Consider the following 27,390-nt stretch of genomic DNA (forward strand, 5'->3'; position numbering starts at 1 on the left):
TGCTATGATGTCACTCACTTCCACAGGCCTTGCAGAGTGTAAACAACAACAACCCAGCTTTGTTGTGTATGTAACCATAGGGATTTGTGATGTCACCTAGAACCTTCACAGCAGCGACAGCTTTATGAGGAGCATCAGCACTGCTCTGCCTGAGCAGAACCATCACCGCCATAGGTTGTCAAATAACCCGGGTTTAACCCACACAGGTAAGTCCAATGGGGTGCAGGCATGTCCTCTATGCTTACAGCTTCCCGTGGGTGTTGGTTTGATACCGTTTGGGGACAGCCAAGGAGGCATCTGCAGGCAACAAAGGTAGGTGTGTGCTTGTGTGTGTGTTTCCTATGCAGATCCTAAGCCCAGTGTCACATGCAAGTAGGAGGAGTAAGAAGGGTTCCTGGCAAATCCGGGTTATGGATTGCATTTAAAAAGGCCCCGTGGGAGTGCAATGGGCCCCTGTCTTGCTGCTTAGCAATAATGGTATGGGTTTAGGTTCTGCTGTGTGTACTGGTGGTTGACTGCCCCCCAGCCCAGAGTGTGCATGGAAAATTGTCTGGCAGCCTCCCTGACAGCAATCAGTGATAGTGCCCATGAAGGGCACCTTGTTGGGCCCGCCCCTTTCACGGTTATCGCTTCTCGGCCTTTTGGCTAAGATCAAGTGTAGTATCTGTTCTTATCAGTTTAATATCTGATACGTCCCCTATCTGGGGACCATATATTAAATGGATTTTTGAGAACGGGGGCCGATTTCGAAGCTTGCTTCCGTCGCCCTATGCATTGACCCGATATGGCAGTATCTTCGGGTACAGTGCACCACCCCCTTACAGGGTTAAAAAGAAAGATTCCTACTTTCATTGCTACCTGCTTGCTGGCTAGCCAGCTAGCCAGCCCTGTGGGCCTTGCTGCTGCTGCAGCCAAAAAACAAAAGGTGGTGCTGCTGCTGCTTCTGCTGCTTCTGCTTCTGCTTGTGTCTGGCCGCTGTTGGAGCGTCCAGGCACAGGACTTCTGCTGCTGCTGACTAAATGGCCTCCTTAATTGGATCATTTGAGTAGCCAGCACACCTGTGCAGGTAGGGCATGACATGATAGGCAGCTGCCTTGATAGCGGGTGGGTGCTGAATGTTCCTAATTGACAAAATAAGATTAATGCTTATGAAGAAATATAAAATCTCATCCCTTCCCCAATATCGCGCCACACCCCTACCCCTTAATTCCCTGGTTGAACTTGATGGACATATGTCTTTTTTCGACCGTACTAACTATGTAACTATGTAACATAACATGGGGGGGGGGGGTCTCCTGGCTGTTCACACAGGTGTGTCATTGCTGTACATTGACCATGCATTGCTTCTGTGGTATTGCAAAGGCAAAGACAAATGCTTCCAGCCATCCATTGCACTAATGGATTGGTCATCAGCTGGCTGTCTATGTCCCGCATCAATATAGACCAAAGTACAGAGGGTTAGGCTATGCTATTGTGCACCTACCTGATGCATCAGAAGGTGCGAGGCCCTTGCTAAATTCTGTGCACAGACTTTGAGATCTATACTTTAGACTGTATCTAAACCTGCTCCAACATGGACTGACATTCTGGCCTACTTTCAGCCGATGCGACTTGTCTGTCGCTGAACAGTCGCTTTTTATGTATTCAGCACCTATGTATAATGTTGTAAAAATGCTCTAGAAGCTAAAGTCGCAGAAATGTCACACATATTTGGCCTGCAACTTTCTGTGCGACAAATTCAGACAGGAAAAATCAGTATAAATCCTTAGAAAATTATCCCCCAGTGTCTCCATCTGCTGGCGGTATTGAATAAGCATTGCTGCACTGATGGGGTATGCATTAGACGAAAAAAAAGAAGAAAAAGAAGAATAATACGCCCAGAAAAGAGGCGAAAAGGAGAAAAACGTAAAAAAACGTGAAAAAAAAGTAAGAGGAAGAGAAGGGAAAAAAAGGTGGAAATGGGTTTAAAAGTGATTTCGGCGGAGAAATATATATATATATATATATATATATATATATATATATATATACGCGCACACACACACATATATATAAACGTATTCTCCGTTGAGATATTGCAGCCGCTGCTGTGTCCAGGCCCAGGAGCCTTAGCACTGTGCTGTGATGTCACTCAATACCACTGACATCACTAGGTGTAAACAACATCTCTCCTTTGCTGTGTATGTGACTATGGAGCTGTTTGGTGATGTCGTCTATTATGGCCTTCATAGAAGCAACAGGAGATTGTTGCATCCATCTAGAACCCTCAGAACTACAGTGCTATGATGTCACTCACTTCCACAGGCCTTGCAGAGTGTAAACAACAACAACCCAGCTTTGTTGTGTATGTAACCATAGGGATTTGTGATGTCACCTAGAACCTTCACAGCAGCGACAGCTTTATGAGGAGCATCAGCACTGCTCTGCCTGAGCAGAACCATCACCGCCATAGGTTGTCAAATAACCCGGGTTTAACCCACACAGGTAAGTCCAATGGGGTGCAGGCATGTCCTCTATGCTTACAGCTTCCCGTGGGTGTTGGTTTGATACCGTTTGGGGACAGCCAAGGAGGCATCTGCAGGCAACAAAGGTAGGTGTGTGCTTGTGTGTGTGTTTCCTATGCAGATCCTAAGCCCAGTGTCACATGCAAGTAGGAGGAGTAAGAAGGGTTCCTGGCAAATCCGGGTTATGGATTGCATTTAAAAAGGCCCCGTGGGAGTGCAATGGGCCCCTGTCTTGCTGCTTAGCAATAATGGTATGGGTTTAGGTTCTGCTGTGTGTACTGGTGGTTGACTGCCCCCCAGCCCAGAGTGTGCATGGAAAATTGTCTGGCAGCCTCCCTGACAGCAATCAGTGATAGTGCCCATGAAGGGCACCTTGTTGGGCCCGCCCCTTTCACGGTTATCGCTTCTCGGCCTTTTGGCTAAGATCAAGTGTAGTATCTGTTCTTATCAGTTTAATATCTGATACGTCCCCTATCTGGGGACCATATATTAAATGGATTTTTGAGAACGGGGGCCGATTTCGAAGCTTGCTTCCGTCGCCCTATGCATTGACCCGATATGGCAGTATCTTCGGGTACAGTGCACCACCCCCTTACAGGGTTAAAAAGAAAGATTCCTACTTTCATTGCTACCTGCTTGCTGGCTAGCCAGCTAGCCAGCCCTGTGGGCCTTGCTGCTGCTGCAGCCAAAAAACAAAAGGTGGTGCTGCTGCTGCTTCTGCTGCTTCTGCTTCTGCTTGTGTCTGGCCGCTGTTGGAGCGTCCAGGCACAGGACTTCTGCTGCTGCTGACTAAATGGCCTCCTTAATTGGATCATTTGAGTAGCCAGCACACCTGTGCAGGTAGGGCATGACATGATAGGCAGCTGCCTTGATAGCGGGTGGGTGCTGAATGTTCCTAATTGACAAAATAAGATTAATGCTTATGAAGAAATATAAAATCTCATCCCTTCCCCAATATCGCGCCACACCCCTACCCCTTAATTCCCTGGTTGAACTTGATGGACATATGTCTTTTTTCGACCGTACTAACTATGTAACTATGTAACATAACATGGGGGGGGGGGGTCTCCTGGCTGTTCACACAGGTGTGTCATTGCTGTACATTGACCATGCATTGCTTCTGTGGTATTGCAAAGGCAAAGACAAATGCTTCCAGCCATCCATTGCACTAATGGATTGGTCATCAGCTGGCTGTCTATGTCCCGCATCAATATAGACCAAAGTACAGAGGGTTAGGCTATGCTATTGTGCACCTACCTGATGCATCAGAAGGTGCGAGGCCCTTGCTAAATTCTGTGCACAGACTTTGAGATCTATACTTTAGACTGTATCTAAACCTGCTCCAACATGGACTGACATTCTGGCCTACTTTCAGCCGATGCGACTTGTCTGTCGCTGAACAGTCGCTTTTTATGTATTCAGCACCTATGTATAATGTTGTAAAAATGCTCTAGAAGCTAAAGTCGCAGAAATGTCACACATATTTGGCCTGCAACTTTCTGTGCGACAAATTCAGACAGGAAAAATCAGTATAAATCCTTAGAAAATTATCCCCCAGTGTCTCCATCTGCTGGCGGTATTGAATAAGCATTGCTGCACTGATGGGGTATGCATTAGACGAAAAAAAAGAAGAAAAAGAAGAATAATACGCCCAGAAAAGAGGCGAAAAGGAGAAAAACGTAAAAAAACGTGAAAAAAAAGTAAGAGGAAGAGAAGGGAAAAAAAGGTGGAAATGGGTTTAAAAGTGATTTCGGCGGAGAATATATATATATATATATATATATATATATATATATATATATATACGCGCACACACACACATATATATAAACGTATTCTCCGTTGAGATATTGCAGCCGCTGCTGTGTCCAGGCCCAGGAGCCTTAGCACTGTGCTGTGATGTCACTCAATACCACTGACATCACTAGGTGTAAACAACATCTCTCCTTTGCTGTGTATGTGACTATGGAGCTGTTTGGTGATGTCGTCTATTATGGCCTTCATAGAAGCAACAGGAGATTGTTGCATCCATCTAGAACCCTCAGAACTACAGTGCTATGATGTCACTCACTTCCACAGGCCTTGCAGAGTGTAAACAACAACAACCCAGCTTTGTTGTGTATGTAACCATAGGGATTTGTGATGTCACCTAGAACCTTCACAGCAGCGACAGCTTTATGAGGAGCATCAGCACTGCTCTGCCTGAGCAGAACCATCACCGCCATAGGTTGTCAAATAACCCGGGTTTAACCCACACAGGTAAGTCCAATGGGGTGCAGGCATGTCCTCTATGCTTACAGCTTCCCGTGGGTGTTGGTTTGATACCGTTTGGGGACAGCCAAGGAGGCATCTGCAGGCAACAAAGGTAGGTGTGTGCTTGTGTGTGTGTTTCCTATGCAGATCCTAAGCCCAGTGTCACATGCAAGTAGGAGGAGTAAGAAGGGTTCCTGGCAAATCCGGGTTATGGATTGCATTTAAAAAGGCCCCGTGGGAGTGCAATGGGCCCCTGTCTTGCTGCTTAGCAATAATGGTATGGGTTTAGGTTCTGCTGTGTGTACTGGTGGTTGACTGCCCCCCAGCCCAGAGTGTGCATGGAAAATTGTCTGGCAGCCTCCCTGACAGCAAGCAGTGATAGTGCCCATGAAGGGCACCTTGTTGGGCCCGCCCCTTTCACGGTTATCGCTTCTCGGCCTTTTGGCTAAGATCAAGTGTAGTATCTGTTCTTATCAGTTTAATATCTGATACGTCCCCTATCTGGGGACCATATATTAAATGGATTTTTGAGAACGGGGGCCGATTTCGAAGCTTGCTTCCGTCGCCCTATGCATTGACCCGATATGGCAGTATCTTCGGGTACAGTGCACCACCCCCTTACAGGGTTAAAAAGAAAGATTCCTACTTTCATTGCTACCTGCTTGCTGGCTAGCCAGCTAGCCAGCCCTGTGGGCCTTGCTGCTGCTGCAGCCAAAAAACAAAAGGTGGTGCTGCTGCTGCTTCTGCTGCTTCTGCTTCTGCTTGTGTCTGGCCGCTGTTGGAGCGTCCAGGCACAGGACTTCTGCTGCTGCTGACTAAATGGCCTCCTTAATTGGATCATTTGAGTAGCCAGCACACCTGTGCAGGTAGGGCATGACATGATAGGCAGCTGCCTTGATAGCGGGTGGGTGCTGAATGTTCCTAATTGACAAAATAAGATTAATGCTTATGAAGAAATATAAAATCTCATCCCTTCCCCAATATCGCGCCACACCCCTACCCCTTAATTCCCTGGTTGAACTTGATGGACATATGTCTTTTTTCGACCGTACTAACTATGTAACTATGTAACATAACATGGGGGGGGGGGGGTCTCCTGGCTGTTCACACAGGTGTGTCATTGCTGTACATTGACCATGCATTGCTTCTGTGGTATTGCAAAGGCAAAGACAAATGCTTCCAGCCATCCATTGCACTAATGGATTGGTCATCAGCTGGCTGTCTATGTCCCGCATCAATATAGACCAAAGTACAGAGGGTTAGGCTATGCTATTGTGCACCTACCTGATGCATCAGAAGGTGCGAGGCCCTTGCTAAATTCTGTGCACAGACTTTGAGATCTATACTTTAGACTGTATCTAAACCTGCTCCAACATGGACTGACATTCTGGCCTACTTTCAGCCGATGCGACTTGTCTGTCGCTGAACAGTCGCTTTTTATGTATTCAGCACCTATGTATAATGTTGTAAAAATGCTCTAGAAGCTAAAGTCGCAGAAATGTCACACATATTTGGCCTGCAACTTTCTGTGCGACAAATTCAGACAGGAAAAATCAGTATAAATCCTTAGAAAATTATCCCCCAGTGTCTCCATCTGCTGGCGGTATTGAATAAGCATTGCTGCACTGATGGGGTATGCATTAGACGAAAAAAAAGAAGAAAAAGAAGAATAATACGCCCAGAAAAGAGGCGAAAAGGAGAAAAACGTAAAAAAACGTGAAAAAAAAGTAAGAGGAAGAGAAGGGAAAAAAAGGTGGAAATGGGTTTAAAAGTGATTTCGGCGGAGAAATATATATATATATATATATATATACGCGCACACACACACATATATATAAACGTATTCTCCGTTGAGATATTGCAGCCGCTGCTGTGTCCAGGCCCAGGAGCCTTAGCACTGTGCTGTGATGTCACTCAATACCACTGACATCACTAGGTGTAAACAACATCTCTCCTTTGCTGTGTATGTGACTATGGAGCTGTTTGGTGATGTCGTCTATTATGGCCTTCATAGAAGCAACAGGAGATTGTTGCATCCATCTAGAACCCTCAGAACTACAGTGCTATGATGTCACTCACTTCCACAGGCCTTGCAGAGTGTAAACAACAACAACCCAGCTTTGTTGTGTATGTAACCATAGGGATTTGTGATGTCACCTAGAACCTTCACAGCAGCGACAGCTTTATGAGGAGCATCAGCACTGCTCTGCCTGAGCAGAACCATCACCGCCATAGGTTGTCAAATAACCCGGGTTTAACCCACACAGGTAAGTCCAATGGGGTGCAGGCATGTCCTCTATGCTTACAGCTTCCCGTGGGTGTTGGTTTGATACCGTTTGGGGACAGCCAAGGAGGCATCTGCAGGCAACAAAGGTAGGTGTGTGCTTGTGTGTGTGTTTCCTATGCAGATCCTAAGCCCAGTGTCACATGCAAGTAGGAGGAGTAAGAAGGGTTCCTGGCAAATCCGGGTTATGGATTGCATTTAAAAAGGCCCCGTGGGAGTGCAATGGGCCCCTGTCTTGCTGCTTAGCAATAATGGTATGGGTTTAGGTTCTGCTGTGTGTACTGGTGGTTGACTGCCCCCCAGCCCAGAGTGTGCATGGAAAATTGTCTGGCAGCCTCCCTGACAGCAAGCAGTGATAGTGCCCATGAAGGGCACCTTGTTGGGCCCGCCCCTTTCACGGTTATCGCTTCTCGGCCTTTTGGCTAAGATCAAGTGTAGTATCTGTTCTTATCAGTTTAATATCTGATACGTCCCCTATCTGGGGACCATATATTAAATGGATTTTTGAGAACGGGGGCCGATTTCGAAGCTTGCTTCCGTCGCCCTATGCATTGACCCGATATGGCAGTATCTTCGGGTACAGTGCACCACCCCCTTACAGGGTTAAAAAGAAAGATTCCTACTTTCATTGCTACCTGCTTGCTGGCTAGCCAGCTAGCCAGCCCTGTGGGCCTTGCTGCTGCTGCAGCCAAAAAACAAAAGGTGGTGCTGCTGCTGCTTCTGCTGCTTCTGCTTCTGCTTGTGTCTGGCCGCTGTTGGAGCGTCCAGGCACAGGACTTCTGCTGCTGCTGACTAAATGGCCTCCTTAATTGGATCATTTGAGTAGCCAGCACACCTGTGCAGGTAGGGCATGACATGATAGGCAGCTGCCTTGATAGCGGGTGGGTGCTGAATGTTCCTAATTGACAAAATAAGATTAATGCTTATGAAGAAATATAAAATCTCATCCCTTCCCCAATATCGCGCCACACCCCTACCCCTTAATTCCCTGGTTGAACTTGATGGACATATGTCTTTTTTCGACCGTACTAACTATGTAACTATGTAACATAACATGGGGGGGGGGGGGTCTCCTGGCTGTTCACACAGGTGTGTCATTGCTGTACATTGACCATGCATTGCTTCTGTGGTATTGCAAAGGCAAAGACAAATGCTTCCAGCCATCCATTGCACTAATGGATTGGTCATCAGCTGGCTGTCTATGTCCCGCATCAATATAGACCAAAGTACAGAGGGTTAGGCTATGCTATTGTGCACCTACCTGATGCATCAGAAGGTGCGAGGCCCTTGCTAAATTCTGTGCACAGACTTTGAGATCTATACTTTAGACTGTATCTAAACCTGCTCCAACATGGACTGACATTCTGGCCTACTTTCAGCCGATGCGACTTGTCTGTCGCTGAACAGTCGCTTTTTATGTATTCAGCACCTATGTATAATGTTGTAAAAATGCTCTAGAAGCTAAAGTCGCAGAAATGTCACACATATTTGGCCTGCAACTTTCTGTGCGACAAATTCAGACAGGAAAAATCAGTATAAATCCTTAGAAAATTATCCCCCAGTGTCTCCATCTGCTGGCGGTATTGAATAAGCATTGCTGCACTGATGGGGTATGCATTAGACGAAAAAAAAGAAGAAAAAGAAGAATAATACGCCCAGAAAAGAGGCGAAAAGGAGAAAAACGTAAAAAAACGTGAAAAAAAAGTAAGAGGAAGAGAAGGGAAAAAAAGGTGGAAATGGGTTTAAAAGTGATTTCGGCGGAGAAATATATATATATATATATATATATATATATATATATATATATATACGCGCACACACACACATATATATAAACGTATTCTCCGTTGAGATATTGCAGCCGCTGCTGTGTCCAGGCCCAGGAGCCTTAGCACTGTGCTGTGATGTCACTCAATACCACTGACATCACTAGGTGTAAACAACATCTCTCCTTTGCTGTGTATGTGACTATGGAGCTGTTTGGTGATGTCGTCTATTATGGCCTTCATAGAAGCAACAGGAGATTGTTGCATCCATCTAGAACCCTCAGAACTACAGTGCTATGATGTCACTCACTTCCACAGGCCTTGCAGAGTGTAAACAACAACAACCCAGCTTTGTTGTGTATGTAACCATAGGGATTTGTGATGTCACCTAGAACCTTCACAGCAGCGACAGCTTTATGAGGAGCATCAGCACTGCTCTGCCTGAGCAGAACCATCACCGCCATAGGTTGTCAAATAACCCGGGATTAACCCACACAGGTAAGTCCAATGGGGTGCAGGCATGTCCTCTATGCTTACAGCTTCCCGTGGGTGTTGGTTTGATACCGTTTGGGGACAGCCAAGGAGGCATCTGCAGGCAACAAAGGTAGGTGTGTGCTTGTGTGTGTGTTTCCTATGCAGATCCTAAGCCCAGTGTCACATGCAAGTAGGAGGAGTAAGAAGGGTTCCTGGCAAATCCGGGTTATGGATTGCATTTAAAAAGGCCCCGTGGGAGTGCAATGGGCCCCTGTCTTGCTGCTTAGCAATAATGGTATGGGTTTAGGTTCTGCTGTGTGTACTGGTGGTTGACTGCCCCCCCAGCCCAGAGTGTGCATGGAAAATTGTCTGGCAGCCTCCCTGACAGCAAGCAGTGATAGTGCCCATGAAGGGCACCTTGTTGGGCCCGCCCCTTTCACGGTTATCGCTTCTCGGCCTTTTGGCTAAGATCAAGTGTAGTATATGCTTGCTTGATCTGGCTGGAAGGAGCCCGGGGTACCCGCTCCTTTTCCCTGGGGGATCGTCCCATCTATATGGTGGGACTAAACCCCCTTGCTGACATCAGGGTGGCGGCTTAGTCCCCGGGCAACGAGGAGCGATCACCACCTACCTACCTACCTGCCTGCAGTAGGGGAGGTGTTTTTTCTGCGATGGAGGAGGCTGGCAAGAAAGGAGAGCCTGCTGGAGGTGTACCTAGCTACGCCAGACTACGAAATGGAGTCCGAATTACTCTTTTGGATGCTGGAAAGAAGGAGAGAGGTTTATTCTTCGTGGTGGAGGAGATTTTGTTCCAGTTTTTTGAGCTGAGGAAGGACCAGATATTATCGATGCTGGAATTTCCAAGAAATGGAGTCTATGATGTGGTTCTGGTTTCGGAGGAGGACTATGGTGTGTTCTGCAATAAAGCATTGCTGTGGAAGTCGCACCCTAAGTTGGGAGGGGTAGAGATTACTCCCCATTTCCCGACTCGGGAAAGACTTATAACTGTGAGGATGTACAGTCCGTATATCACAGAAGAAGAGATTGTTCTGTTCCTTTCTAGATTCTGTGAGGAGGTGAAGCCAAAAGGCAAGATCTATAATCAATATGGACTTTGGACGACAAAGTGGAAATTTCAAGTGAAGTTTCAGAAAACACCTGATGGAAAGCTAATTTATCCCCCAGGGCGTTTTAAGATTGGCCCAGTAAATGGGGACCTGTTCTTTTCAGGCATGGACGACTTTTGTCGAAAGTGTAAAAGGTATGGCCATAGGAAAGATTTTTGTGATATTGTTTGGTGCTATAAATGCCAAGAAGAAGGCCATGAGCCAGAAGCATGTAAGGTGAAGAAAAAGTGTCATCTATGTGGTGATGAGGGACACCTGGCAGTAATGTGTCCTAAGAAGAAGAAGAAGAAAAAGGAGGTTATGAAACGAAGTAGGGAGGAGGAAACTGATGTGAGGGAAGAACCTGAAGAGGAGGAAACTCCAACCAGGAAAGTGATGGAGGAGAAGAAAAGGAAAGAAAATGAAGAAGAATATGTATCGGTAGAGTATGGAGGCTCTCTTGATGTTGTCTTCAAGAGTGTGTCAAAAAAAGAAAAAAAAGCCTTTGACGAGGATTTGGGAAATCTGAAAGAAAGATTGGGAATCAAAGTCAATGAAGCAAGGGATAAAGTCTATTGTTCCTTTCACGCAGATATAGATAGATTTGTGGAAACATACAAGGTTCCAGCGTGGCTGGCGATTCCAGCCAAAAGTGAGATGCTGAGTGGATCTATAACTTGTGGTTTCTTAGACTTCTTGATGGTCTTTGCATGGAGAAGAGGAATGACATTTGGGTAATTTTTCTTTAAGAAATTATAGAATTATAGTATGGTTAGTTTTGGTTTGATAATTTTTTTATGTTTTAAATATGGTTTCTTTTATTGTTTAAAAAAAAAAAAAAAAAAAGAGATAAAGAAATAAAGAAAAACGGGTTTTCCTGAATGATGAACAAAAAATCAAGCTCAAATAAGATCTTAGAGCTCTGATGGAGTTCTGAGGGTTAACTAAAAAAAAAAATCTGTTCTTATCAGTTTAATATCTGATACGTCCCCTATCTGGGGACCATATATTAAATGGATTTTTGAGAACGGGGGCCGATTTCGAAGCTTGCTTCCGTCGCCCTATGCATTGACCCGATATGGCAGTATCTTCGGGTACAGTGCACCACCCCCTTACAGGGTTAAAAAGAAAGATTCCTACTTTCATTGCTACCTGCTTGCTGGCTAGCCAGCTAGCCAGCCCTGTGGGCCTTGCTGCTGCTGCAGCCAAAAAACAAAAGGTGGTGCTGCTGCTGCTTCTGCTGCTTCTGCTTCTGCTTGTGTCTGGCCGCTGTTGGAGCGTCCAGGCACAGGACTTCTGCTGCTGCTGACTAAATGGCCTCCTTAATTGGATCATTTGAGTAGCCAGCACACCTGTGCAGGTAGGGCATGACATGATAGGCAGCTGCCTTGATAGCGGGTGGGTGCTGAATGTTCCTAATTGACAAAATAAGATTAATGCTTATGAAGAAATATAAAATCTCATCCCTTCCCCAATATCGCGCCACACCCCTACCCCTTAATTCCCTGGTTGAACTTGATGGACATATGTCTTTTTTCGACCGTACTAACTATGTAACTATGTAACATAACATGGGGGGGGGGGGGGTCTCCTGGCTGTTCACACAGGTGTGTCATTGCTGTACATTGACCATGCATTGCTTCTGTGGTATTGCAAAGGCAAAGACAAATGCTTCCAGCCATCCATTGCACTAATGGATTGGTCATCAGCTGGCTGTCTATGTCCCGCATCAATATAGACCAAAGTACAGAGGGTTAGGGTATGCTATTGTGCACCTACCTGATGCATCAGAAGGTGCGAGGCCCTTGCTAAATTCTGTGCACAGACTTTGAGATCTATACTTTAGACTGTATCTAAACCTGCTCCAACATGGACTGACATTCTGGCCTACTTTCAGCCGATGCGACTTGTCTGCCGCTGAACAGTCGCTTTTTATGTATTCAGCACCTATGTATAATGTTGTAAAAATGCTCTAGAAGCTAAAGTCGCAGAAATGTCACACATATTTGGCCTGCAACTTTCTGTGCGACAAATTCAGACAGGAAAAATCAGTATAAATCCTTAGAAAATTATCCCCCAGTGTCTCCATCTGCTGGCGGTATTGAATAAGCATTGCTGCACTGATGGGGTATGCATTAGACGAAAAAAAAGAAGAAAAAGAAGAATAATACGCCCAGAAAAGAGGCGAAAAGGAGAAAAACGTAAAAAAACGTGAAAAAAAAGTAAGAGGAAGAGAAGGGAAAAAAAGGTGGAAATGGGTTTAAAAGTGATTTCGGCGGAGAAATATATATATATATATATATATATATATATATATATATATATATATATATATACGCGCACACACACACATATATATAAACGTATTCTCCGTTGAGATATTGCAGCCGCTGCTGTGTCCAGGCCCAGGAGCCTTAGCACTGTGCTGTGATGTCACTCAATACCACTGACATCACTAGGTGTAAACAACATCTCTCCTTTGCTGTGTATGTGACTATGGAGCTGTTTGGTGATGTCGTCTATTATGGCCTTCATAGAAGCAACAGGAGATTGTTGCATCCATCTAGAACCCTCAGAACTACAGTGCTATGATGTCACTCACTTCCACAGGCCTTGCAGAGTGTAAACAACAACAACCCAGCTTTGTTGTGTATGTAACCATAGGGATTTGTGATGTCACCTAGAACCTTCACAGCAGCGACAGCTTTATGAGGAGCATCAGCACTGCTCTGCCTGAGCAGAACCATCACCGCCATAGGTTGTCAAATAACCCGGGTTTAACCCACACAGGTAAGTCCAATGGGGTGCAGGCATGTCCTCTATGCTTACAGCTTCCCGTGGGTGTTGGTTTGATACCGTTTGGGGACAGCCAAGGAGGCATCTGCAGGCAACAAAGGTAGGTGTGTGCTTGTGTGTGTGTTTCCTATGCAGATCCTAAGCCCAGTGTCACATGCAAGTAGGAGGAGTAAGAAGGGTTCCTGGCAAATCCGGGTTATGGATTGCATTTAAAAAGGCCCCGTGGGAGTGCAATGGGCCCCTGTCTTGCTGCTTAGCAATAATGGTATGGGTTTAGGTTCTGCTGTGTGTACTGGTGGTTGACTGCCCCCCAGCCCAGAGTGTGCATGGAAAATTGTCTGGCAGCCTCCCTGACAGCAAGCAGTGATAGTGCCCATGAAGGGCACCTTGTTGGGCCCGCCCCTTTCACGGTTATCGCTTCTCGGCCTTTTGGCTAAGATCAAGTGTAGTATCTGTTCTTATCAGTTTAATATCTGATACGTCCCCTATCTGGGGACCATATATTAAATGGATTTTTGAGAACGGGGGCCGATTTCGAAGCTTGCTTCCGTCGCCCTATGCATTGACCCGATATGGCAGTATCTTCGGGTACAGTGCACCACCCCCTTACAGGGTTAAAAAGAAAGATTCCTACTTTCATTGCTACCTGCTTGCTGGCTAGCCAGCCCTGTGGGCCTTGCTGCTGCTGCAGCCAAAAAACAAAAGGTGGTGCTGCTGCTGCTTCTGCTGCTTCTGCTTCTGCTTCTGCTTGTGTCTGGCCGCTGTTGGAGCGTCCAGGCACAGGACTTCTGCTGCTGCTGACTAAATGGCCTCCTTAATTGGATCATTTGAGTAGCCAGCACACCTGTGCAGGTAGGGCATGACATGATAGGCAGCTGCCTTGATAGCGGGTGGGTGCTGAATGTTCCTAATTGACAAAATAAGATTAATGCTTATGAAGAAATATAAAATCTCATCCCTTCCCCAATATCGCGCCACACCCCTACCCCTTAATTCCCTGGTTGAACTTGATGGACATATGTCTTTTTTCGACCGTACTAACTATGTAACTATGTAACATAACATGGGGGGGGGGGGGGGGGTCTCCAGGCTGTTCACACAGGTGTGTCATTGCTGTACATTGACCATGCATTGCTTCTGTGGTATTGCAAAGGCAAAGACAAATGCTTCCAGCCATCCATTGCACTAATGGATTGGTCATCAGCTGGCTGTCTATGTCCCGCATCAATATAGACCAAAGTACAGAGGGTTAGGCTATGCTATTGTGCACCTACCTGATGCATCAGAAGGTGCGAGGCCCTTGCTAAATTCTGTGCACAGACTTTGAGATCTATACTTTAGACTGTATCTAAACCTGCTCCAACATGGACTGACATTCTGGCCTACTTTCAGCCGATGCGACTTGTCTGTCGCTGAACAGTCGCTTTTTATGTATTCAGCACCTATGTATAATGTTGTAAAAATGCTCTAGAAGCTAAAGTCGCAGAAATGTCACACATATTTGGCCTGCAACTTTCTGTGCGACAAATTCAGACAGGAAAAATCAGTATAAATCCTTAGAAAATTATCCCCCAGTGTCTCCATCTGCTGGCGGTATTGAATAAGCATTGCTGCACTGATGGGGTATGCATTAGACGAAAAAAAAGAAGAAAAAGAAGAATAATACGCCCAGAAAAGAGGCGAAAAGGAGAAAAACGTAAAAAAACGTGAAAAAAAAGTAAGAGGAAGAGAAGGGAAAAAAAGGTGGAAATGGGTTTAAAAGTGATTTCGGCGGAGAAATATATATATATATATATATATATATATATATATGTATATACGCGCACACACACACATATATATAAACGTATTCTCCGTTGAGATATTGCAGCCGCTGCTGTGTCCAGGCCCAGGAGCCTTAGCACTGTGCTGTGATGTCACTCAATACCACTGACATCACTAGGTGTAAACAACATCTCTCCTTTGCTGTGTATGTGACTATGGAGCTGTTTGGTGATGTCGTCTATTATGGCCTTCATAGAAGCAACAGGAGATTGTTGCATCCATCTAGAACCCTCAGAACTACAGTGCTATGATGTCACTCACTTCCACAGGCCTTGCAGAGTGTAAACAACAACAACCCAGCTTTGTTGTGTATGTAACCATAGGGATTTGTGATGTCACCTAGAACCTTCACAGCAGCGACAGCTTTATGAGGAGCATCAGCACTGCTCTGCCTGAGCAGAACCATCACCGCCATAGGTTGTCAAATAACCCGGGTTTAACCCACACAGGTAAGTCCAATGGGGTGCAGGCATGTCCTCTATGCTTACAGCTTCCCGTGGGTGTTGGTTTGATACCGTTTGGGGACAGCCAAGGAGGCATCTGCAGGCAACAAAGGTAGGTGTGTGCTTGTGTGTGTGTTTCCTATGCAGATCCTAAGCCCAGTGTCACATGCAAGTAGGAGGAGTAAGAAGGGTTCCTGGCAAATCCGGGTTATGGATTGCATTTAAAAAGGCCCCGTGGGAGTGCAATGGGCCCCTGTCTTGCTGCTTAGCAATAATGGTATGGGTTTAGGTTCTGCTGTGTGTACTGGTGGTTGACTGCCCCCCAGCCCAGAGTGTGCATGGAAAATTGTCTGGCAGCCTCCCTGACAGCAAGCAGTGATAGTGCCCATGAAGGGCACCTTGTTGGGCCCGCCCCTTTCACGGTTATCGCTTCTCGGCCTTTTGGCTAAGATCAAGTGTAGTATCTGTTCTTATCAGTTTAATATCTGATACGTCCCCTATCTGGGGACCATATATTAAATGGATTTTTGAGAACGGGGGCCGATTTCTAAGCTTGCTTCCGTCGCCCTATGCATTGACCCGATATGGCAGTATCTTCGGGTACAGTGCACCACCCCCTTACAGGGTTAAAAAGAAAGATTCCTACTTTCATTGCTACCTGCTTGCTGGCTAGCCAGCTAGCCAGCCCTGTGGGCCTTGCTGCTGCTGCAGCCAAAAAACAAAAGGTGGTGCTGCTGCTGCTTCTGCTGCTTCTGCTTCTGCTTGTGTCTGGCCGCTGTTGGAGCGTCCAGGCACAGGACTTCTGCTGCTGCTGACTAAATGGCCTCCTTAATTGGATCATTTGAGTAGCCAGCACACCTGTGCAGGTAGGGCATGACATGATAGGCAGCTGCCTTGATAGCGGGTGGGTGCTGAATGTTCCAAATTGACAAAATAAGATTAATGCTTATGAAGAAATATAAAATCTCATCCCTTCCCCAATATCGCGCCACACCCCTACCCCTTAATTCCCTGGTTGAACTTGATGGACATATGTCTTTTTTCGACCGTACTAACTATGTAACTATGTAACATAACATGGGGGGGGGGGGGGTCTCCTGGCTGTTCACACAGGTGTGTCATTGCTGTACATTGACCATGCATTGCTTCTGTGGTATTGCAAAGGCAAAGACAAATGCTTCCAGCCATCCATTGCACTAATGGATTGGTCATCAGCTGGCTGTCTATGTCCCGCATCAATATAGACCAAAGTACAGAGGGTTAGGCTATGCTATTGTGCACCTACCTGATGCATCAGAAGGTGCGAGGCCCTTGCTAAATTCTGTGCACAGACTTTGAGATCTATACTTTAGACTGTATCTAAACCTGCTCCAACATGGACTGACATTCTGGCCTACTTTCAGCCGATGCGACTTGTCTGTCGCTGAACAGTCGCTTTTTATGTATTCAGCACCTATGTATAATGTTGTAAAAATGCTCTAGAAGCTAAAGTCGCAGAAATGTCACACATATTTGGCCTGCAACTTTCTGTGCGACAAATTCAGACAGGAAAAATCAGTATAAATCCTTAGAAAATTATCCCCCAGTGTCTCCATCTGCTGGCGGTATTGAATAAGCATTGCTGCACTGATGGGGTATGCATTAGACGAAAAAAAAGAAGAAAAAGAAGAATAATACGCCCAGAAAAGAGGCGAAAAGGAGAAAAACGTAAAAAAACGTGAAAAAAAAGTAAGAGGAAGAGAAGGGAAAAAAAGGTGGAAATGGGTTTAAAAGTGATTTCGGCAGAGAAATATATATATATATATATATATATATATATATATACGCGCACACACACACATATATATAAACGTATTCTCCGTTGAGATATTGCAGCCGCTGCTGTGTCCAGGCCCAGGAGCCTTAGCACTGTGCTGTGATGTCACTCAATACCACTGACATCACTAGGTGTAAACAACATCTCTCCTTTGCTGTGTATGTGACTATGGAGCTGTTTGGTGATGTCGTCTATTATGGCCTTCATAGAAGCAACAGGAGATTGTTGCATCCATCTAGAACCCTCAGAACTACAGTGCTATGATGTCACTCACTTCCACAGGCCTTGCAGAGTGTAAACAACAACAACCCAGCTTTGTTGTGTATGTAACCATAGGGATTTGTGATGTCACCTAGAACCTTCACAGCAGCGACAGCTTTATGAGGAGCATCAGCACTGCTCTGCCTGAGCAGAACCATCACCGCCATAGGTTGTCAAATAACCCGGGTTTAACCCACACAGGTAAGTCCAATGGGGTGCAGGCATGTCCTCTATGCTTACAGCTTCCCGTGGGTGTTGGTTTGATACCGTTTGGGGACAGCCAAGGAGGCATCTGCAGGCAACAAAGGTAGGTGTGTGCTTGTGTGTGTGTTTCCTATGCAGATCCTAAGCCCAGTGTCACATGCAAGTAGGAGGAGTAAGAAGGGTTCCTGGCAAATCCGGGTTATGGATTGCATTTAAAAAGGCCCCGTGGGAGTGCAATGGGCCCCTGTCTTGCTGCTTAGCAATAATGGTATGGGTTTAGGTTCTGCTGTGTGTACTGGTGGTTGACTGCCCCCCAGCCCAGAGTGTGCATGGAAAATTGTCTGGCAGCCTCCCTGACAGCAAGCAGTGATAGTGCCCATGAAGGGCACCTTGTTGGGCCCGCCCCTTTCACGGTTATCGCTTCTCGGCCTTTTGGCTAAGATCAAGTGTAGTATCTGTTCTTATCAGTTTAATATCTGATACGTCCCCTATCTGGGGACCATATATTAAATGGATTTTTGAGAACGGGGGCCGATTTCGAAGCTTGCTTCCGTCGCCCTATGCATTGACCCGATATGGCAGTATCTTCGGGTACAGTGCACCACCCCCTTACAGGGTTAAAAAGAAAGATTCCTACTTTCATTGCTACCTGCTTGCTGGCTAGCCAGCCCTGTGGGCCTTGCTGCTGCTGCAGCCAAAAAACAAAAGGTGGTGCTGCTGCTGCTTCTGCTGCTTCTGCTTCTGCTTGTGTCTGGCCGCTGTTGGAGCGTCCAGGCACAGGACTTCTGCTGCTGCTGACTAAATGGCCTCCTTAATTGGATCATTTGAGTAGCCAGCACACCTGTGCAGGTAGGGCATGACATGATAGGCAGCTGCCTTGATAGCGGGTGGGTGCTGAATGTTCCTAATTGACAAAATAAGATTAATGCTTATGAAGAAATATAAAATCTCATCCCTTCCCCAATATCGCGCCACACCCCTACCCCTTAATTCCCTGGTTGAACTTGATGGACATATGTCTTTTTTCGACCGTACTAACTATGTAACTATGTAACATAACATGGGGGGGGGGGGGGGGGGTCTCCAGGCTGTTCACACAGGTGTGTCATTGCTGTACATTGACCATGCATTGCTTCTGTGGTATTGCAAAGGCAAAGACAAATGCTTCCAGCCATCCATTGCACTAATGGATTGGTCATCAGCTGGCTGTCTATGTCCCGCATCAATATAGACCAAAGTACAGAGGGTTAGGCTATGCTATTGTGCACCTACCTGATGCATCAGAAGGTGCGAGGCCCTTGCTAAATTCTGTGCACAGACTTTGAGATCTATACTTTAGACTGTATCTAAACCTGCTCCAACATGGACTGACATTCTGGCCTACTTTCAGCCGATGCGACTTGTCTGTCGCTGAACAGTCGCTTTTTATGTATTCAGCACCTATGTATAATGTTGTAAAAATGCTCTAGAAGCTAAAGTCGCAGAAATGTCACACATATTTGGCCTGCAACTTTCTGTGCGACAAATTCAGACAGGAAAAATCAGTATAAATCCTTAGAAAATTATCCCCCAGTGTCTCCATCTGCTGGCGGTATTGAATAAGCATTGCTGCACTGATGGGGTATGCATTAGACGAAAAAAAAGAAGAAAAAGAAGAATAATACGCCCAGAAAAGAGGCGAAAAGGAGAAAAACGTAAAAAAACGTGAAAAAAAAGTAAGAGGAAGAGAAGGGAAAAAAAGGTGGAAATGGGTTTAAAAGTGATTTCGGCGGAGAAATATATATATATATATATATATATATATATATATATATATACGCGCACACACACACATATATATAAACGTATTCTCCGTTGAGATATTGCAGCCGCTGCTGTGTCCAGGCCCAGGAGCCTTAGCACTGTGCTGTGATGTCACTCAATACCACTGACATCACTAGGTGTAAACAACATCTCTCCTTTGCTGTGTATGTGACTATGGAGCTGTTTGGTGATGTCGTCTATTATGGCCTTCATAGAAGCAACAGGAGATTGTTGCATCCATCTAGAACCCTCAGAACTACAGTGCTATGATGTCACTCACTTCCACAGGCCTTGCAGAGTGTAAACAACAACAACCCAGCTTTGTTGTGTATGTAACCATAGGGATTTGTGATGTCACCTAGAACCTTCACAGCAGCGACAGCTTTATGAGGAGCATCAGCACTGCTCTGCCTGAGCAGAACCATCACCGCCATAGGTTGTCAAATAACCCGGGTTTAACCCACACAGGTAAGTCCAATGGGGTGCAGGCATGTCCTCTATGCTTACAGCTTCCCGTGGGTGTTGGTTTGATACCGTTTGGGGACAGCCAAGGAGGCATCTGCAGGCAACAAAGGTAGGTGTGTGCTTGTGTGTGTGTTTCCTATGCAGATCCTAAGCCCAGTGTCACATGCAAGTAGGAGGAGTAAGAAGGGTTCCTGGCAAATCCGGGTTATGGATTGCATTTAAAAAGGCCCCGTGGGAGTGCAATGGGCCCCTGTCTTGCTGCTTAGCAATAATGGTATGGGTTTAGGTTCTGCTGTGTGTACTGGTGGTTGACTGCCCCCCAGCCCAGAGTGTGCATGGAAAATTGTCTGGCAGCCTCCCTGACAGCAAGCAGTGATAGTGCCCATGAAGGGCACCTTGTTGGGCCCGCCCCTTTCACGGTTATCGCTTCTCGGCCTTTTGGCTAAGATCAAGTGTAGTATCTGTTCTTATCAGTTTAATATCTGATACGTCCCCTATCTGGGGACCATATATTAAATGGATTTTTGAGAACGGGGGCCGATTTCGAAGCTTGCTTCCGTCGCCCTATGCATTGACCCGATATGGCAGTATCTTCGGGTACAGTGCACCACCCCCTTACAGGGTTAAAAAGAAAGATTCCTACTTTCATTGCTACCTGCTTGCTGGCTAGCCAGCTAGCCAGCCCTGTGGGCCTTGCTGCTGCTGCAGCCAAAAAACAAAAGGTGGTGCTGCTGCTGCTTCTGCTGCTTCTGCTTCTGCTTGTGTCTGGCCGCTGTTGGAGCGTCCAGGCACAGGACTTCTGCTGCTGCTGACTAAATGGCCTCCTTAATTGGATCATTTGAGTAGCCAGCACACCTGTGCAGGTAGGGCATGACATGATAGGCAGCTGCCTTGATAGCGGGTGGGTGCTGAATGTTCCTAATTGACAAAATAAGATTAATGCTTATGAAGAAATATAAAATCTCATCCCTTCCCCAATATCGCGCCACACCCCTACCCCTTAATTCCCTGGTTGAACTTGATGGACATATGTCTTTTTTCGACCGTACTAACTATGTAACTATGTAACATAACATGGGGGGGGGGGGGGTCTCCTGGCTGTTCACACAGGTGTGTCATTGCTGTACATTGACCATGCATTGCTTCTGTGGTATTGCAAAGGCAAAGACAAATGCTTCCAGCCATCCATTGCACTAATGGATTGGTCATCAGCTGGCTGTCTATGTCCCGCATCAATATAGACCAAAGTACAGAGGGTTAGGCTATGCTATTGTGCACCTACCTGATGCATCAGAAGGTGCGAGGCCCTTGCTAAATTCTGTGCACAGACTTTGAGATCTATACTTTAGACTGTATCTAAACCTGCTCCAACATGGACTGACATTCTGGCCTACTTTCAGCCGATGCGACTTGTCTGTCGCTGAACAGTCGCTTTTTATGTATTCAGCACCTATGTATAATGTTGTAAAAATGCTCTAGAAGCTAAAGTCGCAGAAATGTCACACATATTTGGCCTGCAACTTTCTGTGCGACAAATTCAGACAGGAAAAATCAGTATAAATCCTTAGAAAATTATCCCCCAGTGTCTCCATCTGCTGGCGGTATTGAATAAGCATTGCTGCACTGATGGGGTATGCATTAGACGAAAAAAAAGAAGAAAAAGAAGAATAATACGCCCAGAAAAGAGGCGAAAAGGAGAAAAACGTAAAAAAACGTGAAAAAAAAGTAAGAGGAAGAGAAGGGAAAAAAAGGTGGAAATGGGTTTAAAAGTGATTTCGGCGGAGAAATATATATATATATATATATATATATATATATACGCGCACACACACACATATATATAAACGTATTCTCCGTTGAGATATTGCAGCCGCTGCTGTGTCCAGGCCCAGGAGCCTTAGCACTGTGCTGTGATGTCACTCAATACCACTGACATCACTAGGTGTAAACAACATCTCTCCTTTGCTGTGTATGTGACTATGGAGCTGTTTGGTGATGTCGTCTATTATGGCCTTCATAGAAGCAACAGGAGATTGTTGCATCCATCTAGAACCCTCAGAACTACAGTGCTATGATGTCACTCACTTCCACAGGCCTTGCAGAGTGTAAACAACAACAACCCAGCTTTGTTGTGTATGTAACCATAGGGATTTGTGATGTCACCTAGAACCTTCACAGCAGCGACAGCTTTATGAGGAGCATCAGCACTGCTCTGCCTGAGCAGAACCATCACCGCCATAGGTTGTCAAATAACCCGGGTTTAACCCACACAGGTAAGTCCAATGGGGTGCAGGCATGTCCTCTATGCTTACAGCTTCCCGTGGGTGTTGGTTTGATACCGTTTGGGGACAGCCAAGGAGGCATCTGCAGGCAACAAAGGTAGGTGTGTGCTTGTGTGTGTGTTTCCTATGCAGATCCTAAGCCCAGTGTAACATGCAAGTAGGAGGAGTAAGAAGGGTTCCTGGCAAATCCGGGTTATGGATTGCATTTAAAAAGGCCCCGTGGGAGTGCAATGGGCCCCTGTCTTGCTGCTTAGCAATAATGGTATGGGTTTAGGTTCTGCTGTGTGTACTGGTGGTTGACTGCCCCCCAGCCCAGAGTGTGCATGGAAAATTGTCTGGCAGCCTCCCTGACAGCAAGCAGTGATAGTGCCCATGAAGGGCACCTTGTTGGGCCCGCCCCTTTCACGGTTATCGCTTCTCGGCCTTTTGGCTAAGATCAAGTGTAGTATCTGTTCTTATCAGTTTTCATGCTGGTGGGGATGGGTGCTGCATGGAGGATGCAGGTGTACCAGGGCTTTCCGGGGCTGGTTCTGAGGAATCAGCTCGACGGCTGCCCCGATGTGACCTGTTCCCTCCGGGTCTCGCCATGAGGCTGAGAGGGTCTAGAGCCGAGGTACTTTTGTGCCTCGGGGAGTGGTGACCCCGAGGTGCCGAAACTCACTGGGAGAATAGACTCACTGAGTTGACGCACGGGCACCATAATCTCTTCACCTTGTGGCACTCACCTCTTGATTCCCGGCCTTCTGGCTAGGATCAGAGAAATTTTTATAGATCCGGCCGAATGTCCGGGCAGTATATCTGCACACATTCACTTATTTATTTCTTTTTTGTCTCACTGTGTCACTTTTTGCGTGTTGTGTGTTCACAGGATTTGTCAGGATGCGGTAGCCCTTCTGGGTGTCCCTCCTGGCGGTCTAGGGGAGGTGTGTGTGGCCATTAGGTTCCACACCTCCCTGCAAACACCCCGGGTACTCCTGCTTTGGCAGGGTACCTACCGTAATCGGCTCTGCGGGCAGATACCTTGGCTGACGCCAAGGGGGATGCCGGGAGCATTTGTGGTCCCCTAGTAGCTTCGGCAAAAAGGGACATCGAACCTGGAACCTCGCAGGTACCTTTTGGTCCGGAGGCGAAGGGTAAGGTTTGTTGGGGGGCCTCTCTCCTATCGGAGAAGGGCTTGCGATAGACCGCATCCTTTGTGCACGTTTTTTTTTGTGTAACACGTTTGCACTTTTTCTTGCACTTTGGGTGAATCGAAAGCACGTTCCTCGGCTTTAGATAAAAAAAAAAAAAAAAAAAAATCTGTTCTTATCAGTTTAATATCTGATACGTCCCCTTTCTGGGGACCATATATTAAATGGATTTTTGAGAACGGGGGCCGATTTCGAAGCTTGCTTCCGTCGCCCTATGCATTGACCCGATATGGCAGTATCTTCGGGTACAGTGCACCACCCCCTTACAGGGTTAAAAAGAAAGATTCCTACTTTCATTGCTACCTGCTTGCTGGCTAGCCAGCTAGCCAGCCCTGTGGGCCTTGCTGCTGCTGCAGCCAAAAAACAAAAGGTGGTGCTGCTGCTGCTTCTGCTGCTTCTGCTTCTGCTTGTGTCTGGCCGCTGTTGGAGCGTCCAGGCACAGGACTTCTGCTGCTGCTGACTAAATGGCCTCCTTAATTGGATCATTTGAGTAGCCAGCACACCTGTGCAGGTAGGGCATGACATGATAGGCAGCTGCCTTGATAGCGGGTGGGTGCTGAATGTTCCTAATTGACAAAATAAGATTAATGCTTATGAAGAAATATAAAATCTCATCCCTTCCCCAATATCGCGCCACACCCCTACCCCTTAATTCCCTGGTTGAACTTGATGGACATATGTCTTTTTTCGACCGTACTAACTATGTAACTATGTAACATAACATGGGGGGGGGGGGGGGTCTCCTGGCTGTTCACACAGGTGTGTCATTGCTGTACATTGACCATGCATTGCTTCTGTGGTATTGCAAAGGCAAAGACAAATGCTTCCAGCCATCCATTGCACTAATGGATTGGTCATCAGCTGGCTGTCTATGTCCCACATCAATATAGACCAAAGTACAGAGGGTTAGGCTATGCTATTGTGCACCTACCTGATGCATCAGAAGGTGCGAGGCCCTTGCTAAATTCTGTGCACAGACTTTGAGATCTATACTTTAGACTGTATCTAAACCTGCTCCAACATGGACTGACATTCTGGCCTACTTTCAGCCGATGCGACTTGTCTGTCGCTGAACAGTCGCTTTTTATGTATTCAGCACCTATGTATAATGTTGTAAAAATGCTCTAGAAGCTAAAGTCGCAGAAATGTCACACATATTTGGCCTGCAACTTTCTGTGCGACAAATTCAGACAGGAAAAATCAGTATAAATCCTTAGAAAATTATCCCCCAGTGTCTCCATCTGCTGGCGGTATTGAATAAGCATTGCTGCACTGATGGGGTATGCATTAGACGAAAAAAAAGAAGAAAAAGAAGAATAATACGCCCAGAAAAGAGGCGAAAAGGAGAAAAACGTAAAAAAACGTGAAAAAAAAGTAAGAGGAAGAGAAGGGAAAAAAAGGTGGAAATGGGTTTAAAAGTGATTTCGGCGGAGAAATATATATATATATATATATATATATATATATATACGCGCACACACACACATATATATAAACGTATTCTCCGTTGAGATATTGCAGCCGCTGCTGTGTCCAGGCCCAGGAGCCTTAGCACTGTGCTGTGATGTCACTCAATACCACTGACATCACTAGGTGTAAACAACATCTCTCCTTTGCTGTGTATGTGACTATGGAGCTGTTTGGTGATGTCGTCTATTATGGCCTTCATAGAAGCAACAGGAGATTGTTGCATCCATCTAGAACCCTCAGAACTACAGTGCTATGATGTCACTCACTTCCACAGGCCTTGCAGAGTGTAAACAACAACAACCCAGCTTTGTTGTGTATGTAACCATAGGGATTTGTGATGTCACCTAGAACCTTCACAGCAGCGACAGCTTTATGAGGAGCATCAGCACTGCTCTGCCTGAGCAGAACCATCACCGCCATAGGTTGTCAAATAACCCGGGTTTAACCCACACAGGTAAGTCCAATGGGGTGCAGGCATGTCCTCTATGCTTACAGCTTCCCGTGGGTGTTGGTTTGATACCGTTTGGGGACAGCCAAGGAGGCATCTGCAGGCAACAAAGGTAGGTGTGTGCTTGTGTGTGTGTTTCCTATGCAGATCCTAAGCCCAGTGTCACATGCAAGTAGGAGGAGTAAGAAGGGTTCCTGGCAAATCCGGGTTATGGATTGCATTTAAAAAGGCCCCGTGGGAGTGCAATGGGCCCCTGTCTTGCTGCTTAGCAATAATGGTATGGGTTTAGGTTCTGCTGTGTGTACTGGTGGTTGACTGCCCCCCAGCCCAGAGTGTGCATGGAAAATTGTCTGGCAGCCTCCCTGACAGCAAGCAGTGATAGTGCCCATGAAGGGCACCTTGTTGGGCCCGCCCCTTTCACGGTTATCGCTTCTCGGCCTTTTGGCTAAGATCAAGTGTAGTATCTGTTCTTATCAGTTTAATATCTGATACGTCCCCTATCTGGGGACCATATATTAAATGGATTTTTGAGAACGGGGGCCGATTTCGAAGCTTGCTTCCGTCGCCCTATGCATTGACCCGATATGGCAGTATCTTCGGGTACAGTGCACCACCCCCTTACAGGGTTAAAAAGAAAGATTCCTACTTTCATTGCTACCTGCTTGCTGGCTAGCCAGCTAGCCAGCCCTGTGGGCCTTGCTGCTGCTGCAGCCAAAAAACAAAAGGTGGTGCTGCTGCTGCTTCTGCTGCTTCTGCTTCTGCTTGTGTCTGGCCGCTGTTGGAGCGTCCAGGCACAGGACTTCTGCTGCTGCTGACTAAATGGCCTCCTTAATTGGATCATTTGAGTAGCCAGCACACCTGTGCAGGTAGGGCATGACATGATAGGCAGCTGCCTTGATAGCGGGTGGGTGCTGAATGTTCCTAATTGACAAAATAAGATTAATGCTTATGAAGAAATATAAAATCTCATCCCTTCCCCAATATCGCGCCACACCCCTACCCCTTAATTCCCTGGTTGAACTTGATGGACATATGTCTTTTTTCGACCGTACTAACTATGTAACTATGTAACATAACATGGGGGGGGGGGGGGGGGGGTCTCCTGGCTGTTCACACAGGTGTGTCATTGCTGTACATTGACCATGCATTGCTTCTGTGGTATTGCAAAGGCAAAGACAAATGCTTCCAGCCATCCATTGCACTAATGGATTGGTCATCAGCTGGCTGTCTATGTCCCGCATCAATATAGACCAAAGTACAGAGGGTTGGGCTATGCTATTGTGCACCTACCTGATGCATCAGAAGGTGCGAGGCCCTTGCTAAATTCTGTGCACAGACTTTGAGATCTATACTTTAGACTGTATCTAAACCTGCTCCAACATGGACTGACATTCTGGCCTACTTTCAGCCGATGCGACTTGTCTGCCGCTGAACAGTCGCTTTTTATGTATTCAGCACCTATGTATAATGTTGTAAAAATGCTCTAGAAGCTAAAGTCGCAGAAATGTCACACATATTTGGCCTGCAACTTTCTGTGCGACAAATTCAGACAGGAAAAATCAGTATAAATCCTTAGAAAATTATCCCCCAGTGTCTCCATCTGCTGGCGGTATTGAATAAGCATTGCTGCACTGATGGGGTATGCATTAGACGAAAAAAAAGAAGAAAAAGAAGAATAATACGCCCAGAAAAGAGGCGAAAAGGAGAAAAACGTAAAAAAACGTGAAAAAAAAGTAAGAGGAAGAGAAGGGAAAAAAAGGTGGAAATGGGTTTAAAAGTGATTTCGGTGGAGAAATATATATATATATATATATATATATATATATATATATATATATATATATATATATATACGCGCACACACACACATATATATAAACGTATTCTCCGTTGAGATATTGCAGCCGCTGCTGTGTCCAGGCCCAGGAGCCTTAGCACTGTGCTGTGATGTCACTCAATACCACTGACATCACTAGGTGTAAACAACATCTCTCCTTTGCT

The 27,390-nt window shown here is 46.1% G+C and overlaps 11 non-coding genes and 2 pseudogenes across 11 annotated transcripts; all 13 read left to right on the forward strand.

The window, feature by feature from the left end:
• The first annotated feature begins 625 nt into the window (after positions 1 to 625).
• LOC130300736 (U2 spliceosomal RNA) lies at positions 626 to 816 on the forward strand. Its single transcript, XR_008851564.1, has one exon. It is a non-coding gene; the product is annotated as a U2 spliceosomal RNA (small nuclear RNA).
• Positions 817 to 2,903: 2,087 nt separating this feature from the next.
• LOC130300737 (U2 spliceosomal RNA) lies at positions 2,904 to 3,094 on the forward strand. The gene has a single exon (XR_008851565.1). It is a non-coding gene; the product is annotated as a U2 spliceosomal RNA (small nuclear RNA).
• Positions 3,095 to 5,182: 2,088 nt separating this feature from the next.
• On the forward strand, positions 5,183 to 5,373 carry LOC130300738 (U2 spliceosomal RNA). Its single transcript, XR_008851566.1, has one exon. It is a non-coding gene; the product is annotated as a U2 spliceosomal RNA (small nuclear RNA).
• A 2,070-nt stretch (positions 5,374 to 7,443) lies between these two features.
• Positions 7,444 to 7,634, forward strand: LOC130300741 (U2 spliceosomal RNA). The gene has a single exon (XR_008851568.1). It is a non-coding gene; the product is annotated as a U2 spliceosomal RNA (small nuclear RNA).
• A 2,091-nt stretch (positions 7,635 to 9,725) lies between these two features.
• Positions 9,726 to 9,861, forward strand: LOC130300715 (U2 spliceosomal RNA; annotated as a pseudogene).
• Positions 9,862 to 11,312: 1,451 nt separating this feature from the next.
• Positions 11,313 to 11,497, forward strand: LOC130300766 (U2 spliceosomal RNA). The gene has a single exon (XR_008851590.1). It is a non-coding gene; the product is annotated as a U2 spliceosomal RNA (small nuclear RNA).
• Positions 11,498 to 13,596: 2,099 nt separating this feature from the next.
• Positions 13,597 to 13,787, forward strand: LOC130300742 (U2 spliceosomal RNA). Its single transcript, XR_008851569.1, has one exon. It is a non-coding gene; the product is annotated as a U2 spliceosomal RNA (small nuclear RNA).
• Positions 13,788 to 15,875: 2,088 nt separating this feature from the next.
• On the forward strand, positions 15,876 to 16,066 carry LOC130300757 (U2 spliceosomal RNA). The gene has a single exon (XR_008851583.1). It is a non-coding gene; the product is annotated as a U2 spliceosomal RNA (small nuclear RNA).
• Positions 16,067 to 18,147: 2,081 nt separating this feature from the next.
• LOC130300743 (U2 spliceosomal RNA) lies at positions 18,148 to 18,338 on the forward strand. The gene has a single exon (XR_008851570.1). It is a non-coding gene; the product is annotated as a U2 spliceosomal RNA (small nuclear RNA).
• Positions 18,339 to 20,421: 2,083 nt separating this feature from the next.
• On the forward strand, positions 20,422 to 20,612 carry LOC130300744 (U2 spliceosomal RNA). Its single transcript, XR_008851572.1, has one exon. It is a non-coding gene; the product is annotated as a U2 spliceosomal RNA (small nuclear RNA).
• Positions 20,613 to 22,691: 2,079 nt separating this feature from the next.
• Positions 22,692 to 22,851, forward strand: LOC130300769 (U2 spliceosomal RNA; annotated as a pseudogene).
• Positions 22,852 to 23,545: 694 nt separating this feature from the next.
• LOC130300768 (U2 spliceosomal RNA) lies at positions 23,546 to 23,732 on the forward strand. Its single transcript, XR_008851591.1, has one exon. It is a non-coding gene; the product is annotated as a U2 spliceosomal RNA (small nuclear RNA).
• A 2,082-nt stretch (positions 23,733 to 25,814) lies between these two features.
• On the forward strand, positions 25,815 to 26,005 carry LOC130300746 (U2 spliceosomal RNA). The gene has a single exon (XR_008851573.1). It is a non-coding gene; the product is annotated as a U2 spliceosomal RNA (small nuclear RNA).
• Positions 26,006 to 27,390: the final 1,385 nt, after the last annotated feature.

The sequence above is a fragment of the Hyla sarda genome, unplaced genomic scaffold (assembly GCF_029499605.1).
Source record: "Hyla sarda isolate aHylSar1 unplaced genomic scaffold, aHylSar1.hap1 scaffold_1098, whole genome shotgun sequence".
Lineage (NCBI taxonomy): Eukaryota > Metazoa > Chordata > Amphibia > Anura > Hylidae > Hyla > Hyla sarda.